Here is a 17,606-nt window from a genome sequence, read left to right on the forward strand (position 1 = left end):
TGTGACCTAAGGGAGAAGAAATGAGCATCTCAAAATTATGTAGAACCCACAAAAAATCAGACTGTTTGCACCTGATTTTCTTCAATCCCCCAATATAGTTGCAGTTTCCTCCCTTCCCTTAAATCACATGACCTCTATAACTTTGGACAATTACTGATTAAAGTTTTATTTAACCAATCAATTTAATGAAGTGTCATTTGACTTCCTTCAAATCCTAAACTAATTGCCAAAACTAGACTCAGTGACGCTGCAAAAATTCTGAAGAAATTTTTGCCAAGTGAATTACTGAATAAAGCAATACTTAATAAAGCAATACTTCAAAAGAGAGAAATTCTGTTCTTTGATTTATTTTGTGATTCATTGAAATGGACTTCTTAGGCCTTAGGTCTTCTATTGTCAGACCTGTTCAACAATTTTCTTCATATCTTCCTACTTTTCAAGAAAATGGGCAAAATTACCATTCTTTTCTGTTTCAAATTACAGTTTCATGAGACTTTCATTTCATCATGAATGAAATACCATGAGCAATTAAAAAAGGCTCCATATTTAAATGCCACTTATGTAGCAGCAAACATCATCACCTTCTAATGAGTAAATCCATCAGAGAAACAAGAACAAAGCAAAAAGTAGTTCAATTTCAAAACTCCATTCAACACCCATTTAAAGGCAATAAAAGTTCAGACCTCAGCATATCTTACTGGCTCTTCCTGGAAGCCCCCGTCCTCCTTTGGTGTCTTCTGTCATCTTCAGTTCTATGTAGGTGATAGACTGTCTATCTTGAAGACATCATGGAAACATGAAAGAATAATGAACTTGGAGTCTAATTCCAGAAGATATTGGTTCCAATCTAGTCTTTGCCACAGAATAGCTCTGTGACCTAAGGCTAGACAATTAACCATTCTGGCTCAATTTCCTTAGGCATAAAATAAAGGTAAAAATAACCTACTTCCTATGGTGTGTGTGTCTGTGTATGTATATTAAGTGTATATTAAAACACCTTGATAATTTCCAGTTACCCTCAAGGAAAACATTTAAACTTATTACTGCACAAAAGGAGTCTGCTCACACACATTCAAAAAAGAGGATGGAAGAAATGGATCCAAATATATCAGTAATAACAATTGATATAAATGAATTCAATCACCCAAAAGATAAAGAATGTTAAACTATGTATATTTATATATTTAATATTTTTTAAAATAGTCCCACCTCGGCTGGGCACTGTGGCTCATGATTGTAATCCCAGCACTTTGGGAGGCTAGGGCAGGCAGTTCACCTGAGGTCAGGGGCTCGAGACCAGCCTGGCCAACACTGTGAAACCCCATCTCTACTAAAAACTACAAAAATTAGCCAGGCGTGGTGGTGGGAGCCTGTAATCCCAGCTACTTGGAAGGCTGAGGCAGGAGAATCACTGAACCTGGGAGGTGGAGGTTGCAGTAAGCTGAGATGGCACCATTGCACTCCAGCCTGGGTGACAGAGCGAAACTCTGTCTCAAAAAAAAAAAAAAAAGTCCTACCTTGAAAGAGAATTTACAGAAAGCATATTTAAAACAGAAATTTACAGAAAGATTAAAAGTATATATTAGGAATTAAAGACTAGGCATGGTGGCTCATGCCTGTAATCCCAGCACCTTGGGCGGCCGAGGTGGGTGGATCACCTGAAGTCAGGAGTTCGGCCAGCCTGGCCAACATGGTAAAACCCCATCTCTCTACTAAAAATACAAAATTAGCCAGGCATGGTGGCACATACCTGTAATCCCAGCTACTTGGGAGGCTGAGGCAGGAGAATTGCTTGAACCTGAGAGGTGGAGATTGCAGTGAGCCGAGATTGCACCACTGTACTCCAGCCAGGGCAACAACAGCAAAACTGTCTCAAAAAAAAAAAAAGGAATTTAAAAACCTAGTACAGTTAAATTAATATCAGACAAAATATTGGCTTTAAGGGAAAAAAATTATTATATCAATGGAGAGAGCTTCTATATATTAATAAAAAGGAAATTCTCCAGACGAATACAAAAATTCTAAACATGTATGCATACAATAAAACATCTTTGAAACATATAAAGCAATTATAAAATGGAAAGAAAAATTGATAAATCCACCATTATAGTGAAAGATTCTAACATCTTTCAATAATTTATAGACCAAGCAAGCAAAGAATCAGTAAGTATATGGAATATTTAAGTAACCCAATTATTAACTCCTACTTTAATGTACATTTATAGAACATTCTATTCAAGAATGCATGGAATATCTATTAAAAACTGACTAAATAGGAAAGCCTCAATAAATTTTAAAGAATCCTATCATAATCTGCATTTGCTGATCTCAATGAGATTAAATTAGAAATCAATGTCACCCATATCCATAAAAGAAACTGAGCCAATTTTAAAATTTTTCGTAAAGGGAAACCCAAGATCAGACAGTTTTACATGGTTGTTCAAACAAATATTTAATAAACAAGTAATTCCAGAATCAAAATGTACTTCTTTTTGTGTTCTGGTTAAGAAATAATTTTTAACTATAAATGTAAGCTATTTTACATTTTCTTAGAAAAGTTGTGAAGTTTTGCCCATCATATTTAAATTGCTGTTACATTTGAAATTGATGTGAAGTATGGGTCTAATTTTCTAGTTTTTCATATCCTAATAATCTACAGTGCCATTTCTGTTGTGTATCAGATTTTCATATGTAGTTTATCTGTTTCTGAGTTTCCTATCTGCTGCGTTGATTACTTACTACCACCATGCCAATATCTACTAAAATAATTACCAGTTTTTAATGCTTGTAGTAGCCAAGTCTCTTCCACCCTTAACTCCACACCTTGCCACCTTATGCTTCTTTAAGAGCATCTGGACTATTTATAACACTTTGTTCTTTCTTACAAATTTTTAAAATATACTTAGAAAGTTCTGTAAAAATTCTTGTTGAGATTTTGATTGAAATTTCTTTAAAACTGCAAATGAATTTGGTGAGAACTAACATATTTACAACATATTTATAACACTAGTACAAAACATGGTATTTCAACATGTTTTTGCATAGAAAAGTTCAGTGTTGTAAATATGTTCATTTCCACATTAAATTAAAATATGTTCAATATTCATTTCTAGTTTCTTTAGGGTCTTTCAATAGAATTGCTATAGTTTTGTTCTTATTGGTCTTTTTGCTTTATTTGTCTTGTTCTTATACAGTTTATAATTTTACTGCAGTAATTAAATACATATATTTTCTATTTAATAGAGTAATGTATATTGAGCTTTATCCAGCAAACTTACTGAGCTCCCTTACTCATTTTAATTTTTGTCCCTACATTCTTATGGGTTTTTCTACAATAATTTCATCTATAAGTAACAAAATTTTTGTTCCTGCTTCTCCAATCTTTATAATCATCATTTCTTTATCTTGTGAGTTTGCTTTCTGAAAATTTTACCAATACATTGCATCTAAGTAATAATAGTGGGTGTCTTTGTCTTGCTGCTGTTTTTAAAAGAAATGTAACATTTTGCCATTGAGTTTCCTGTTGTTTCATGTTTTGTTATTTTAGGTATGCTTTATCAGGTTAAGGAACTTTCTTTCTACTTTTAGTTTTCTGATAGCATTTTATCAAATGCTTTTTATGTATTTATTGAGAAAAACTTTCATCTGTTAATGTGGTGTTTAAATAAGTTGTTTTTCTAATGCTGAACTTTGCTTTTCTGGTATGTGCCCAGCTTGGTCATACATTATCTTTTTTATGGATTCCTGAATTCACATTGCTAATATTTTAGTTACTACTTTTGCATCTATGCTTATGAGCATAATTAGTCTGCAGAGTTTCTTTCTCATGTTCCCCGTCATGTTTTGATATCAAGACTTTGCTAAAATATAAATGAGGTTCAGTAGCAAATAACAAATCATTCTAGCTATTTTAAGCAGAAAGAGGGTTAGATGCTTACAAATTTCTCAGACGAGCTGGTTGTCACAGCAGGTTCTAGGATGAAACTCCAGGATAGATTTCTAGAAGAATCCTGCTTAAGTGGCCCATCAAGTTCATCGTTATCTCTGCCACAGTCAGGAAACTAGATGTGACGGTTAATTTTATGTGTCAGCTTGGCTCAGCTATGGTGCCCAGTTGTTTGGTCAAACACTAATCTAGATATTGCTGTAAAGGTATTTTGTAGATGTGATTAATATCTACAATCAGTTAACTTTAAAGAACATTACTTTTAAAGATAATGTGGGCACACATTATCTAATCAGTTGAAGGTGTTAAGAGCAAAAATTGGGATTTTCTAGAGAATGGAGAATTCCACCTCACTATTTTATTTATTTTACTTTTTGCCTCAACATTTTAATGTAAATCCTGCCTGAGTTTCCAGCCTGCCAGCCTGTCCTACAGATTTCACACCCAAGACTACATCAATTCCTATTTCAGTTTCCAGCCTGCTGGCCTGTCCTACAAATTTTGGACTTGCCAGTCCCTAAAATCACACTCAAGCCAATTCTTTAACATATATGTCTTCTATTTTTTCTGTTTCTTTGGAGATTCTTGGCTGATATATGAGGGAATCAGGAAACCACTTCAGGAATACAGTAACTTATCTGCACTCTCTGCAATCTGGGAATTGGAAAGCTGCTAAGAGCTATGGGCTTTAACGTGACTTTGCTTCTGCTAGACTCAAAAGAGTGAATGGTACCTTCAGCACTGCTGCCACTAAAATTTGCATCAGGTTGGAACTTAAAACATATCAAGATCCTTCAAAACAAGGATTCCTGACAAACGCTATATGGAAGAGCAGACGAGAATGAGATAGTACAGATGTCAAACAAGACAATCTACCATGTCTGCCACATCGGCTTTACATAATCAGGGGGCAATATTCCTTTTATATTTATTCTTTAAAAAGGTTTGCATAAGCATCATGGGGACTTGAGATTATAAAAAGAAAACATTCTCACTTTGTTGAGATAGGCTTGAGCTGTCTTCAATTTAAGTAATAAAAAAGTGGCTAAATTTTCATTTGTCTATAAACAGATAAAGATGATATATCAACATTGAGAGTTCCAGACAGTTATGTGGCAACAGCTATAGACTCTTCTAATTGATGAGCCTAAGGGAGACCAGAATTAGACACAGAGTAAAGGGAAGGTATGATGAGTGCCCCAATAGACATGAGTTTGTTTCAGGAAATCTACCCTGGGACAACTATCATACATTCTATTTCACATACACACACATGCACACACATGTACACAAGCACATACATTTCCCAAAGTTACCATGAATTTAGAATTGAGTATTATAATGTTTCATCCAATATCCCACCAGGAAAAAAAATCAGAACAGGCAGAACTCCCAGACTGTCCAACTCACCAGGGCACAAGATCTTATTTTTATCACAGAAGAGAAAGTCATATTTCTTATCAAAACGAAGCCATGTGGCAGGAAGAACCAGTTGTATGAACTTGGATAAGCCACTTACCCTCTCTAATCCCCAGTTTCTTCCAATTAAAATGAGGATAAACTAAATCACAAAAAATAATTATGTTCAAGCCTCTGGCATTTTTCTTAGTAGGAACCTAATAAGTGTGAACTGAATTAAACTATATTAGGCTGGGGCTATTTCCAGCATATAGGGGTTCATAGAGTCATCCTAGCTGTTACGAATGAGGGCCTTTGAGGCCTTACAGGTACAGGGTCATAAGACAAGGCTTCTTGTATTTCTATGAGACATGCTACACACAGATCACTTCCAGCTGGATTCCTTCTGTACCAAGATCAGCCATCTCAGGTGTCTCACACACCTGCTGAATGTTTAGAAACTCTACTTCTAGGTACAAACTCCCTCAGAGCCTGGTCACCCAGCCAGCAAAACAGCCGTCCCCAGGGCATAGTGCAAAGCCTTCTTACCACCTCCTTCTAGGACCTAGCTCACATCTGGAACATGCAGATCCGATGAGACACTAGCCTATTGTCCAACATTTCCAAGACAGAGTCTTAGTAACAACATATAAACAACCAACCAAACAAAAACAAAGGAAACAACAGAATCCAAAAGCAAGCACTTAAGAAGTTGGGTTGCACAAAGAAAACAAACAAGCCTTTGGGATTTAGTCACCTTCTTGGCTATAAAGCCTATTTCTTAATTGGGCATCTTCTCCAATGTTGATCAGAAGCAGCTAGCATCTCTTCTATCCCACCTATGCCAAGGGTGAGGTCAGCACTCAACAAATAAGAAAGAAAATTTATGGTTAAAACGTGAGGTTAAAAACCCTAGGCAACTCTTGGCCAACTCCCGCTTTTGAAATTCTAAATTGCAAGCTGAACCATGTGGTTCCACATACCTTCCTGACTAGTGACATCTCTCTTGAGAAATGACTCAAATGTGCATTTGTCTTTCTGGGAATGGCTGAGTTTTCTAAAAGCCCACTGTCCTCACAAGCCTACGTACTTTTTGTTGAAGGAAAACCTTGTGAAAAGCAAAATATTCAAGAGTCATTAGTAGGCATACACAGAAGCTTTCATACTCACCCACAGCCCTCTGAGCAGGCCTCCCTGTGGTTACTAAATTTTTTCTCTTGCTGAGATTTCCCAGCATGCTCTAGGATTATCAAGTAAAACCAAATATTAAGAGGAAAATCTTGAAAATCCTTCAGTGCCTGGGGTGGAAACAAATCAGACGAGTTCTCCACTCTGGCACCAGCCAGCTGAGCCACAAATACTGACCTATCCCATGCTGAGAAGACTCAATCACGAGTTTCTATCCATCAGGTTTCCTGAATACATTGCCATCTCACAAATGGGGGAAATGATGTATATACAACAGTGGGAACGTTTGCAGAAAGAACAGTTAATATTTATATCAGGCATTCATCGGTACATGGCAAAGTTGAGAAATTTTTCTCTGGGCATTTCTTTCTACCTTCAAGGCCTTAGGTTGGATAGATTCTGAATTTCTTAATCATAGAAGCTATGCACCATGTTTCAATTTGCAACTCAACATAGCTTTTGTCAAAATAAGTGCCAAATCCAGAAAACAGTTGACATTAAAAATGAGAAAAGGCTGAGCTGGAGACAAAAACATGAAAGCCTATATTTCCTGGTCAAATGAATTTTATCACAGCACATTTTTAGTATCTTTTTAATGTATTCTACTTGATTGCTCTACTTTGTGAAAATTACAAAATAAAAATTAAGTGGCTGTGTAATATCTGTCTTGTCAGCTTTTCCACCTGGCATTTCTTTCTCTTGCAGCATTGATTCACTGTCTATAAGAGGAGACGCATGAAATGTGGAAAACCACCTGTCTCGTTTAGTGGAATGGGAAGAGTAATGGGCTGGAAGGGAACCCACCTCTACAACATTATGCTTTCTGTCCTTAGGCAAAATACCTGGACCTTACCTGTGTTTAAGCTTTTACAAGAAATGTCATTCTCAGTAAAGAAAACAGAGTTTAAGATGGTTGCCTCTGAAGGAGAATCTCTGAGCATGGAGAGACATGTTTGCCAAATACCCAAGTCTGAATAACCTGAATAGCCCAAGTTTGTTTGTCAAGTAAAACTGGTGTTCATGGGAAAAGCTGCTAGTTTAGCTAGAACTCAATTACACAAGTACTATTTTTTTGTACTTCTGTATGTAACAGAAGTGCTTTATTTCTACTCCCCATAACATCACACACAATATTAAAAAGACTTGTACTGAAGGATAAAGATTTAATAAATCATGTTGCTCCTTCATCAAGGTCATTCCTAAGTCAAATTCTTTTTATGTTTGTTTGTCTTCTGCCAGTCATGAAGATGAAGAATAAGATGTCTACTAGTACAATTGCTGGTACTGCCATTTGTCCTAAGGTGTCAGCAATTTGCCTATTGTTGCTTCTGTACTATCACTGCAAATGTCAACACAGTGAAAAGGGAAAATATGAGAATAGATTTGGCCTCCCCCTGAAGAGTCTCAGGGAGCTCAAAGTGTCCATGAACAGTGCTTTGAGAACTGCTCTGTTAGTATATTAGTATAAAGACATCATGGTAACACATCTGGCTTCAGGACAGCAGACACAGAAACAAGGAGAGAATGAAGGGGATCCATTTTTTGAAATACAAAGTTTCATCGCAGAACCTAGTAATCAGACACCTGCTTCTGTAGTGCGGATACCTTGTGTTACTCCCTTGATATTACCGGCTATAAAATTAGAGTATACTAGCTAATAAAACCATATTGGTATATGTATTTGTTCCCAAGCATTGCTATAACAAATTACCACTTCTGTGGCTTAAAATAACAGAAACGTATTCACTCATAATTCTAGAGGCTAGAAGTCCAAAATCAAGGTGTCAGCAGGGCCAGGTACCCTCTGAAGGCTCTAAGGAAGGATTCTTAATGCCTCTTTCTAGTTCCTTGGTGTTCCTTGGCTTGTAGCTGCATCGCTCCAACCTGTGCCTCCATCTACACATGGTGCTCTTCTCTTTGTGTGTCTCTCTGTGCATCCTCTCCTCTTCTTCCAATGACTCCAGTCATTGGATTTGGGGCCCCCGCATCCTATAGGCCAAAAAGTTTCTCTTTTCAGATCACATTCACAGGTACTAGTGTCAGGACTTGAATATATCTTTTTTGGGCATACAAAATGAAGGACAGAAATTGTTGTTCATTATTATTATGTAGCATAGTAGGTTTAATTGTGTCCCTTTAACTCACTACACTAAATAGTCATAATGAACTAACAGCAACTCCTGCTCCTCATTTTCTTTAGATCTTCAGAGAGTTAGAAATATTGAGCAAGAAATTTTATTTTTAAAAACAGTTTAATTGGGGTATAATTGATATGTAATAAACTATACATATTTACAGCATACAATTTGATAAACTTTAACATACATATATCCCCATGAAACCATCACCACAATCAAGGTAGTAAACATATCCATCAGCCTCAAAAGTTTCCATGCGTCCCTCTGCAATCCTTTTTTCCTGCTCCTCTCTACCCCATCCCATGTCCACAGGCAATGTTGATCTACTTTCTGTCACTATGTGAAGTTTGCATTATATAGAGTTTTCTATAACGGAATCATAGAGTATGTACTCTTTTTCCTTTGGCTTCTTTCCCTAAGCATAATTATTTCATAATTCATTTATGTTGTAACACATGTATCAATCAAGTAGTATTCTATTGCACAACTATACCACATTTGTTTATCCCACTCACCTGCTTGTGGAGAATTGTGATTTTTCTAAATTTGTATTACAAATGAAGCTAGGCAAGAATTTTTAAATCTTCCAAAAGCTAAAACTTTACTTCAACAATATGTCATATGTTTTATTTGTTTATGAAGCTAACAGAGCACTTGCTGCTGTAAGTCAAACTTAGCTCTTCTGCTTTCCAAGAAGGTGGATTCCTCTGGTATAAATTGTGAAAAGCCTTTTGGAGAGAGAGATGCGCGATAAATCAGGAGCCAAACAAAATGATAATTTTCTACTCCATAATCCCACTCTTAGGACTTTTGCCTAAAGGATTAATTTAAAAAAAAAAGTAAAGGTAAACTGGTGAAGATATTTTCTAGAATAGTAAAATATTGGAAGCAACCTAAATATATAATGAGGAAATATTTTTAAAACATGAGAAAGTGCTTTAGAGAAAACATTTAGTTCAAAAAAGCATAATATGAAATTGTATCTAGACCATGATTGTAACCATATAAAATTCAGATATGTGTGTGGGTAAGGGAACTAAAAACTATTAGTATGTTACAGTAATGGAATTGTGGATGATATTTCTCTCTTACTTTCTTTATTTTTGTCATAAAATATACACAATAATAAACATCAGCAGGAAACAGTTGACTGCCCTAAAATGACTAAACCCATAGGCTTCTTGATGGTGTGCAAATCTGTATGTGTGCATTTGACCCATTCCCTATCACTAATGAAATAAATTAGGATATTGTCAGAGTCCCAGTCTAATTTGCCCTATATATATTGCTACGCTTTGGACAGAACTTGGAGGATGGTATTAGAAAGTCTTCTATACTCTGGGAATCTTCTTCAACCTGAAAGTTTCATATATATGAAAATGAAGGAAACTATCAAGTGTTGGGGGAGCGTGTGTGTCATCCGGAGCTTTCACACACTGATGGTGGGAGTTTGGTTTGGTACAACCACTTTGGAACTCTTCGGCATTATCTAATAAAGCAGGGTATATTGCATACACTGTGACCATAAATCCCCCTTCTAGGCATACACCCAACAGAAATGCAGATGTAAGTTCAGCAAAGGTATGTAGTAGAATGTTGATAGCAGCATTATCTATAATAGCTCCAAACTGGAAACTGCCCAAATGCTCATCAACATAGAATAGATAAATTGCAATGGAGACACACAATGGAACACTAAATAACAATTGGAATGAACAATCTACAATTACATGTGTTTATATGGTTGAACAGCACAAATATTGAGAGAAATAAGGCAGATGCAAGAAAGTATGCAGTGTATAATTCCACTTATGTTAGTACAAAGACAGGCAAAATAAATCTATGCTTTTAAGGATCAGGATAGTGATTGTTCTTAGAGGAAGAAGGGCAGAGACTGAAAGTAGCATAAAAAGGCTTCGGGTGTACTTATAATGGACTATTTATTGATCCAAGTTCTGGTTATATAAATGTGTTTGGTTTATAGAAATTCATCAAGCTATACATTTATGTGTAGTTTTCTGTAATGTATATTATACTTCAATAAAAGTTTTTTTTGTAATGTCTATAAGCATTATCAAATGCTTTAAGAATGTTACCAGGAAATTTCTTTTTTATGTAGATATGAAAAGAGAGATAGTTGACAGTACAGTGTTGTGAATTTACAATGAACTAGAAAATCAGGATTATATAGCAGGGTGCATCTGGGGAACTTTGTGGCCAGTCAGGAATAGATCTTGCTAGTTACAGAGCTGAAAGCTCTTAATAAATTTTATTTTCTCCATTGCACACTGCCTGATGATTGGCAAAGAAACAAAATATAGAATCAAGAAGGCCAGAATGCCCTCTGCAAGAACAAAATGTACTGCCAATATGGCACGCAGCTGCACCTCCATCCAAAGTTGTATGGAGCTTATGAAAGGTTCAAGCTGCTGTATGACCTGGAGAGCTAGCATGCATCTCACTGCCAGGATCACAGTCAGAAAAAATAAACAGAAAATATATTTCTACCAAAATCCATAAGAGAAGAAAGGAAAACTGTTCTCCAACCAAAAGAGGAAGAAGGAGAGGGCATCATCTTTCATCTTGTTAAAGATAAGCTCCAGGAAGCAAAAGAGAATTCTCTACCCAGCTGAATAAGGACATATTTCCCAAGAACTACTGGGTTGCCAGAATTTCTATGAAGAATTCCAAGTATTCTCATATTGTTTTTCAATTTTACATTTCTACTAATTGTGTAAGGCCTATAGAAAGCTTCTTGAACCTTGTTTTCCCATCTTCAACATGACTTTGCAATTGAAAGACAGGATATAGCAAAACCAGAGGCTAAGTGAATGCCAGCAAGGGAAAATGGTTAAATATGTCATGGTATGTCATGGAATGCCATAGAATCATTAAAAAGATAATAAATTAACTTCTAGAATCAAGATTATGTTCTCTAAATGCCCTTTCTCACTAAGGAACCAGTCCAATTTGGAGAAATGACTCAATCTACATCTAGTGTAAAAAGCATTCTTGGTAAGTCAGGGATATTCTATTTACCAGAAATCAAAGAAGTCATCATCACAAACTACTGGGGTCTTGTCAAAAGAAGACCAAAGGAGCAATTCTGTGGAGTGCCCACTGGCCAAGAATGAGACCATCTGAGCATCAAATGTAATAAAATTCCATAATCTAAAACACATTTAATATATAAAAATATCTGAGTCCAACAATGTTATTGATCACCATTGGAGGTTGCTAAAGCATCATTTCATTATCCAGAAAATTGACAACCAAAAAAAAAAAAACAACAACCTTTATTCTGCCTCTCCTATACAAACTGTTATTCAAGATTACCAATGATTGATAAGAGAGAGTTCTTCATAGAATTCCAGCCAATCAATGCAGAAAGATTAATAGATTTAGAAAATTATCATTTTACAACTCTGACTGAAATAATGATATAGGTAATGTTCATTACTGAATGCTAAAACTGTGAAGTCAGTGTTGATGAGAAAGTTTATACTGGAAAGATAAAGCTGACCACACCTGACCCCACTGGCCAATTTCAGCATCACTTAAAGTGGGCTGGCCAATGTTCTATTCCTCCTATTCCATACCTCTGTGATACAATAGAAAGTACACAGCACCAACTATTAAGTATTCTAGCCAAATGAATTGAGCCAGAAATCTTGTCAATCCTCTATATTCAACTAAGTATGTAAAGAAGCACAGGGTAGGTGTTAAGTGACACCACGAGAATGAAATAAGACAAATCTAGAAGGTGGGAAATTCTACAAGGAAAATAACCTGGTTTCTTCAACAAATAGAAGCATTAACAGGGAAGTGGAAGGGAAAACCGTTGTAAATTTTAGAGACGTATCAGGCAAATGCAATGTTTGGCATTTGAATCCTCGTTCAAACAAACTAACTGTAAAAAGATGTTTTTGAGGCAATCAGGGAGATTTGAACATGAACTGGGTATTGGATGATTTTAAAGAACTATTATAAATTTTGTTATAGGTGACATTAGTATAATTGGTTACATTCTTAAAAATCCCTATCCGTTAGTGATGAATACTGAAGTGTTTACTGGATATAAACAACATAAAGTCTGGGATTTGCCTTAAAATATTGAATAATACGAAGTAAAGTATACACAATAGTAGTATGAATCCATTTTCATAAACAATGAACTGGTTTTGTAAAATATGCACATACATTTATTTTTAGGTAGATGTATAGACATACACATGTATAAATGTTTACATATGATTTTATGAGCACTGATAATTATTTGGAAGAGCCCGTGCTACACTGTAAATATAGACTAGCTGGGGGTGGAGGCTGATATGAATAGGGAAAGACTAAGTAAGGGCAAATTTAAAAAAAGATTTCATTTTTAAAAGGTAGGATGATGTGTCCCAATATATGGATTTATATGAAACAGTCAAAATATCTGTATTTCTATGTATATAAAGAAGATTGTTTTTAATCTTTAAAAAATTGCAAAATCTGTCCACATTTCTGAAACAGAAGCAGTGCTGGTTTCCTAGCACTGAAGCCTGGTAACTGCAGTAAATTTCTGCCGGTCTGCCCATAAGCAGAGTGGTAACAAACTAGAAGCTCTCAGGTAGCAGTGAGTGGCGAGCTGAAGTGAAGCAAATAGAAGTGGGTGTGTGGTAGGGTCTTTGGGATGGGGGCTGACTGGAAATCGATACTTCAAAAATGCACTGCAACACTCACCACTGCGGTGTGTTAGCATGGATAGCAAGGAAACAAAATGAAAAGTCAGCTGAGTATACTACAGAGAATGAATCTCTTTCTCAGAGCCCAAGTATCAGGCACAATGCTCACTAGCATGAGGCAGCCATGGGACAGAGGAAAAGCACTAACCCAGGAGTCACAGGAGGTTTAGGTCATACCTTGGCTCAACCACACACCAATTGCATGACCTTGAGAAAGAAACTTGACCTCCTGGCCTCCACACGTAAAATGAGAATAAAAATAACATCTCAGCTGTCATGATCATCACATGTACTTTACAAAGAGGTAAACTAAAAAGCGCTATACATGTAAAAGTGTCAGAAAGGTTGCTGCCTGCCCCCGTGTGCACGTGTGCACACACACACCCCCACACACATCTCACTATTCATATATACGTTAGCACATAGAAATATACACCATTCACATGTAGAAGTGCTATATATGCATGAGTTCGACAGCAAAACAACCCTCCTCCCAACTTGTAGATGGGAAATTCAAAGCTTAAAGAACTTAAAAAGCTAATGGTTACATAGAATTCAGTTATAATAATGTTGGAATTTAGCAGAGGTATATGTGTTTAAAATAGTCTCATTCAAGGCCAGGCGTGGTAGCTCATGCCTGTAATCTCAGCACGTTGGGAGGCCAAGATGGGAGGATCACTTGAGGCAAGGAGTTCAAGACCAGCCTGCAGAACATAGCAAGACCTCATCTCTAAGAAAATTTTTAAAAATTAGCCAGGCCTGGTGGCATGAGCCTGCAGTCCTGGCTACTAAAGGGCCTGAGGCAGGAGGATCTCTTGGGTTCAGGAGTTGGAGGTTACAGTGAGCCATGTTCGTACCACTGCACTCTATCCTGGGTGACAAAGCAAGACCCTGTCTCAGAATAAAATAAAATAGTCTCATTCGTGGCTGCTAAATATGATTTCTGATTTATGGAAAGTTCTGACCTCGAAAAATTACAAAGCCAGTTGCTATGGACTGAATCGTATACATGAAATGCATATGCTAAAGCCCTGTTCTTCCAGGTGATGGTATTTGGAGGTGGGGCCTTTGGGAGGTAATCAGGGTTTGATGAGGTCATGAAGCTGGGGCTCTCATGCTGGGATTAGTGCCCTTATTAGAAAAGACACCAAAGAGCTCATTCTGTCTCTCTCTCCTCACTATGTGAGCGTCTAACAAAAAGGCAGCTGTCTGTAAGACAGGAAAAGAGTCCTTACCCCAAAGTGAACACTGCTAGACCTTGATCTTGGACTTTCCACCCTTCAGAACTCTGAGAAAATAAAGCTCTGTAGTTTAAGCCACTCAATCTATAATATTTTGTTACAGCAGACCAAGCTGGCTCAGGTACTGGGTCAAGAGCCTCTATTTCATGTTCTTACAATATCCTGTACTTCCTGTATCATAATATTCATCATTTTATTGTTAGCATTGTTAGTTCTACTTCCTAGCTACATGCCCTGGGGCAAATTACTTAAAATCTCCCTCTGCCTCTGTTTTCTTTTCCAGACAATGGGGGTAATAATGGAATCTTTCTCCTAGGACCTTCCTGCATCTGTGTAATGATTATCTTATCATAATAATTAGGCAATTGAATACATGACTCCACTTAGAACAGTATCTGGCAAAATAGAAAATACTTAATAGGGATGACAAGATGATGTTCCTGTTGTTTTTGCTGTTATCTATTTGGCCAAATTATAAACTTCATAAGGGCCCAGAGACCTCTGTTATCTTGCTCACAATTGTTACCCTATGAACAAACCAGCATGGCACATAATATTTGCTAAATGAGCAACTAGATGATGAGAAAGGAGAAAATGATTCAGCGAGATGGCAAACATTTTCAGGAAGTACATACTGTACCTATAAATAGAAACAAAAGCTATTTTCTTAGATATTTTAACCAGTAATTTATAAGTTGCAATTTAATTGATTCAACTCACAGCCAAGAAGATGAGGAAAGAATGGTATAGCATAATATTCTTTGAACAGTTTTCCTGTGCATAGTAAAATACCCATGGAAGAATTGTCAGGGGTGTGCTCCATTCTAAAGCTCATTAAAGCTGCTTGAACAACCATTGCACAGGTTTTGCTTTTTCATTTAATTTTAATAAAATATTTTACTGGAGGAAACTTTGGGGTGTAATAGCAATGAAGTGTGCTTGCTGCTTTAGGTGACATTTCATTTCATTTGTGGGCACCTGTGGAGATGAGTATACTAATCCCAATGCCTGGGAATTTGGGTTGCTGGTTATCCAAAAATGAAATGTCATGTACAGAAAGTTATTTTTTATTGTTTAATTTCCAACTGTCTGCTCAGCAAATCAGAATGACAAAGACAACAACTATTTCAAGATAAGGCACCACATGCATTATAGAAAATGCATCTCATTTGGAACTTTAGTCTTGTTCTTGATGAAAGACCAATGAAAATATGAAATTTAAAATATTCCCCATTGCTTTCCGAGCATGGGTGATAATGAGCCTTTAATTTTGTTTTGACTGAAATCGTAAAGCAAAGCCATGGGTATATTGTACAGTTGCACCTCACACTCTACAAACAATCCACATCTCTAGCCTAAATAAGTCTGGAAGACAATGAGAGCAGTAAGTTAGATTTAAACTAGATGGTGATCTGTAGCTAGAGGAAGTCAGGGCAGACAGAGAGCCTGTTCATTCTATTACCAGAACCACAGTTGACTGTTTTTCAGAACCACAGTTGACTATTTTTCAACCTTATCATATATCTCAAAATATCAGAGCATAATTCCCACGTTGGACTAAATCAGCTGAAGAGATTTGGTAATGTTGCCTTGTTCCTCTGAAGGATAAAGAAGCTTCCCAATTCTATGAGTTGTCTCCCCAAAATGAGAAGGGAAAAAATTCTTTTCTAGCCAATTCTCAGTAGCCTACAGGGCTACTTAGAAGATAAAGCTTCTCAGAGATTTAGATCATAGCTACTTTTATTAGATAATATCCAGGTGTCATCTGTGTCAGAATCCACCACACCCACTCCCATGGACAAGCAGGAAAGAACTAATATTTACTAAATCACTCTGTATATTTGTTTGGGCAGGTCAAGTCAGGTTAAAGAGAGAACTGATAAATTTTATTTATATTCTCTTGTGAAAACCCATAGCATCCATTACTAGAGTTTCCATGCATCAAACCTCTGACCAGCAGAAGCAAGAGTTAAGGTAATTAAGTAAATTTCTGATAATACTGCTTAATTTCTTCATGTAAAGCCCTTCCCTCATTGTACATGTATTCATTCAGTGGCATTATCCTGTAGCTCTGACTATGCCACATTGGAGATTGTTTCACAAGATGTACAAGATGTATTGCCTTGTCTTTTCTTTCTTTTTTTCTTGAGATGGAGTCTTGCTCTGTAGCCCAGGCTGGAGTGCAGTGGTGCAATCTCAGCTCACTGCAAGCTCTGCCTTCCCAGGTTCACGCCATTCTCCTGCCTCAGCCTCCCAAGTAGCTGGTACTACAGGCGCCCGCCACCACGCCTGGCTAATTTTTTGTATTTTTAGTAGAGACAAGGTTTCACCATGTTAGCCAGGATGGTCTCGATCTCCTGACCTCATGACCCAACCACCTCGGCCTCCCAAAGTGCTGGGATTACAGGCATGAGCCACTGCACCCAGCCTGCCTTGTCTTTTCTGATAACACTTTTCTTTTCCTCTGGGTGCTACCATCTACTAGTGTGGCTTTAAACATTATCTCTATGCAGATGACACTTAAGCTTATTACTCCCTGACTTCTGCTTGAGTTCTAGACTTTCATATTCAACTTCTTACTTGACTTATTCATTAGGATAAAGAATAAAAATATTAAACACAAATATTTTTAAAACAGAACTCTTGATTTCCGTCTTACACCTATTTCTCTTACAAGCATCTACTCACTTGCTCAAGCCCCAGATCTAGGATTCATCCTTGATTATTTCTTTATTTCCCCATCAGCAATCCGTGTTAGCCTGGCCTCTGAAATAAACAAGTAAAAACATAAATTAAAAGTTTAATTAACATAGTGATATGTGTCATATAGACCACGAAACAGGGCGTTATGAGAGGGAGGGAGTGATAGGGTGATCAGGAAAACCCTTTTTGGGAAGGTGACATGGTTTGGCTGTGTCCCCACACAAATCTCATCTTGAATTCCCAGGTGTTGTGGGAGGGACCCAGT

General features: G+C 36.8%; 1 long non-coding RNA gene across 1 annotated transcript; it reads right to left on the reverse strand.

Moving 5' to 3' along the window:
* Positions 1–299: 299 nt before the first annotated feature.
* Positions 300–17,406, reverse strand: LOC105739802. Its single transcript, XR_001115784.1, has 3 exons — positions 17,327–17,406; positions 684–772; positions 300–432 (listed from the first exon to the last, which is right to left on the reverse strand). It is a non-coding gene; the product is annotated as an uncharacterized LOC105739802 (long non-coding RNA).
* Positions 17,407–17,606: the final 200 nt, after the last annotated feature.

This window comes from Nomascus leucogenys, chromosome 5, assembly GCF_006542625.1.
Source record: "Nomascus leucogenys isolate Asia chromosome 5, Asia_NLE_v1, whole genome shotgun sequence".
NCBI lineage: Eukaryota > Metazoa > Chordata > Mammalia > Primates > Hylobatidae > Nomascus > Nomascus leucogenys.